At 39.6% G+C, this 4,057-nt stretch overlaps 1 pseudogene; it reads right to left on the reverse strand.

The window, feature by feature from the left end:
- Positions 1-2,308: 2,308 nt before the first annotated feature.
- Positions 2,309-3,616, reverse strand: LOC115278780 (annotated as a pseudogene).
- Positions 3,617-4,057: the final 441 nt, after the last annotated feature.

Genomic DNA, 4,057 nt, shown 5'->3' on the forward strand with positions numbered 1-4,057 from the left:
TCTCATTCTCTCACATGAGCACAGCTAACTGATGCACATAGTAACTGTCTAATAATTGTTTCTAAAAGTAATGAATAATGTCTGGCTCCCATGACTTCTCCCATCATTCATTAGAAGCAGAAGTTCAGACCCTCCAGTGATCCATTGATCCTGATAGCCATTCTGGCTCCCCAACCCCTACCCCTCTAAATGTTCAAAGTATACGGAGGGAGTCCTGATTGTATCTATATGATGAGTCTTCCAAGTCAAATGGAAATAGGATAATCAAATCCAGCCAACTTTAATTACATTTTTTGATAAATGGTGTAGATAAATGGGAACTTTTTTTTTAAGGTAGGTGGAATATTGTTTAAAGTCTAAAGTCTTTATCTGAATAAAGGTAAGGTTAAGACTATTTGTTGGGGGGAATGGATAGTAAGTGTTATAATGGAAAGTATTAAGTATTATTGTTCCTAATAAAATGAATTAATCTTGATAAGTTCATATTAATGGAAAAGCCAACCTAGATTTCTAAACTTTTTGAAATTCAGAATCTAGTTGAGATATGAAGTTTTATAAATTTTATTTCATATAGACACCACTAGTAGATAAAGACAGGAGAAAATTGTGGATTGTCATTTTGAATCTATTAAAAAATGGATATGTTTATAATTAATAAATTGCTTATTCTATATAATTGTTATTATATATAAAATGATATAGCTAACTTTGCTCTGTGATATGCCACATTTATACCTAAGGTGATTTTTTTAAAATGCGTTTTTCACAAACACAAGGGACACCCTCTAAGTTTTGCTAAGTCTCTCATATTACAAGATGATCTCTAAATAACATTATTTTTAACAAACTAGGTTAAGCAACTTTCCAAGTATTAGTCAAGTCAATATTTGTATATCATGGTCATTTTATATTGAGGCATACACGATATATTAAGTTTCTTAGATTTTTTTTTATTTTAGAAGTATTTCAAGTTATTGTGTGACCTAATCTCCAAATTATCCCTTCTTATGAAGCTAATTGAGATATACAGTGCAAACCATAATTTCATCTGAATCCAAATGCATGTATGTTTCCAATGAATTATCTATCAATTGTCACCAATAGCAATGAGGACCTTAGAGCTATATTAGAAAAATGTATCGCCGGAATTTAACACTGCAATCTCACTCGTTCTCAAGAGAACACCGTCTATTTCAAATCTGTGTCACAAACTCCAAGAGACCGGGAGTAGGAATGAGGGGTGGGCAGAGCAGTAAACAGAAGCGATGGACAGAGATACAGCTTTCAGAGAAAGTCCAATCAGGTGCATTATTACAGTGAAGGACAAGGAAACGCTTATGGAATCTTTTTTAAGTTTATTTATTTATTTTGAGAGAGACAGCAACAGCCTGAGTTGTGGACGGGCTCAGAGAGGGAAAGAATCCCAAGCAGGCTCCTCACTGCCAGTGTAGAGCTCGATGTGGGGCTCAAATCCACGAAAATGTTGAGATCATGACCTGAGCCGAAACCAAGTTGGACCCTTAACTGACTGAGCGACACAGGCACTCCAAGGATATTTTTTAAAGTTTATTTATTTATTTATTGAGAGAGAGAGAGAGAGAGTGTGAGAGAGAGAGAGAGAGAGAGAGAGAGTGTGAGAGAGAGAGAGAGAGAGAGAGAGAGAAAGCAAACAAGTAGGGTAGGGGCAGAGGAGAGGGAGAGAGAGTGAATCCCAAGCAGGCTCCATGCAGCTAGCTATTTGCATGGAGCCTGAGGCGGGCCTTAAACTCCTGAACCCTGAGATCATGATTTGAGGCAGAACTGAGTCAGACGCCTAACTGGCTGAGGCACCCAGGCACCCCAATGCCTATGGATTTTTGAAAACTGACTTTTTTGCCAGCACCGTGCAAGTCTCACAAAGAGATGTGCGACAAATCAACTGACTTAAAAGGACAGAGGCTACATTTCAGAAAATTTCAACTGCAAAAAGTTGACCCCTTTCCATTGAGGTTCAGCAGCAAAGTTGGCCTTGTCCAGAAGCCCAGTGCTGGATTTGCAAGTACAGTGTACTTTACAGAAATTCAACATTATAAACAACAGGCACCTCCCACCCCTCTCCATCCCCTCCCTCCCTCCTCCTCGCCCCCCATCCAGTCCAGCTGGGTGCAGACCAGGCTATGCAGACTGAACAGTGATGCAACTCTGCTGCTTTGCAGGGACACTCAAGGGTGATGGGACCTGCCTGCACCGTGTCCTGCTTACCCTGCACGTGTGCGCGCCCACCTCACAGGCCACCAGAGTCTGGCTGGGCCCGGCTACACTGGGCCAGTTAAATGGATCCAGGCCAGTTCTTTAATTCCTTCATGTCATCCTCCTCCTCTTCCTTTGTCTTGGTGGTTTTTGATGGTAAGGTCTAGAGGGAACATTTGGCAGACAGACTGTTTAAGGTCCACTGATGTCCAGCAAATTCCTGTCTGGTTTCTCCCGTTCTAGTGCTTCTAATTCCACCTTAAGCTCATCCTTGTCAATCTTTTTCTAAGCCCTGCAGGTTTTGAAATAGCTTTGTTTCTAAGTTTTTGCTGGTCACAAATGTTCTGCCTTAAGTCTTCAACTTTATCAATGTCCATGTTGTCTTGGGCAGACCTCCTGGCCTTGGTGGCACAGCCCATGTTCTTGAGCACTTTGGTGCCGGAATCGGCATTCCTCAGGGCCTCTGCTGAAACTCCGTGGTTGATGATGTGCCCGCAATCTGCGCCAGTGCTCGCCATGCCTCTTCCTGTGTTTGCTTTCGGCAGGACGCTTCTTGGTGGCAGTCAGCTCCTGCTCAGTCTTGCTCTCCGGAAATTACTGCTTCTTACTTAGCCCGAATTATCCCTTTTAAACAAATTCATCAGGCTTTATTTGATGAAGAAAAAAAGTGCGTATGCAAGTACTTTACTCACTTGTTTATACACGCAAAGTACTTTTAGGAAATATGTAGTGAACTTACTCTGTGTCTCTCTGTCTCTGCCATTCTCTGTCTCTCTCTGTCTCTCTTTGTCTCTTATATATAGAATATGTATTTATATAATGGAATATGTACATCTATAAAAGTTTCTCAACTTCTAAATCATACAGAATACTAAAAAATCTGTGTAACACAGAGAGGATGACAATTTGACTATTGAAAAAACAGTTGAAGAAAATAAAGTTTTTAAAACTCAACTCATAAATAAATTGTGCAGTGATCCAGCCATGCAGACATGCACTTAAAATGAGATTATTTTTCTCAAAACTGCTGATAGTCTTTGAAGTTCAATTTAATAAATATAAAATTATCAAAGACTAACCAACTCTAAGAACTTGATGCATAAAAACAAACAAATAAACAAAACCAGATTGTCATCTAAAATAAAATTTCATTACACTCGCTTTGCCCAAGTAACTATTTGGAAAATCAAAGACAGTGGGAATCATTTACTCACCAAAGCCTGTATATTAAAATTTTGTAGTTTCCTATAATGATTTCCATTATGGAGATGAGAAACTGGTTCAGAAAGGTTCAGTAGCTTTTTCAAGGTCAGGATCTCCTAACTGGGGTAGGCAGAGCTCCATGTTGGTGGTTTGACTTTAGATCTCAGTGTTTGCTCTACCTCATATTGTCCACTTAAAAGGAATGGACAATTTCTTTTAAAAACGGAAACTTTAAAAAAAAAGTTTTTGGGGCATCTTGGTGGCTCAGTCGGTTGAGCATCTGACTTTGGCTCAGATCGGGATCTCACAGTTCATGGGTTAGAGCCCCACATCGGGCTCTGTGCTGACCGCTAGCTCAGAGCCTGGAGCTTGCTTTGGATTCTGTGTCTCTTTCTCTCTCTGCCCCTCCCCTCTGGTCACATTCTGTCTCTTGAAAAAAAATAAATGTAAAAAAAATTTTTTTGGAGTTTTTGTCCAAGGTTTTGAGGCAGAATGGTATGCTGCAAAAAGCAAAACATATTATCACAGGAATCAGAAGAGCTTGTTCAATTTGAGCTTTGTTGATTATTAGCAAGATAGGTGATTTGTCTCTCTGATTATTAGCCCTTAGGACCTAGTATGCTCA

The sequence above is a fragment of the Suricata suricatta genome, chromosome 15 (genome assembly GCF_006229205.1).
Source record: "Suricata suricatta isolate VVHF042 chromosome 15, meerkat_22Aug2017_6uvM2_HiC, whole genome shotgun sequence".
Lineage (NCBI taxonomy): Eukaryota > Metazoa > Chordata > Mammalia > Carnivora > Herpestidae > Suricata > Suricata suricatta.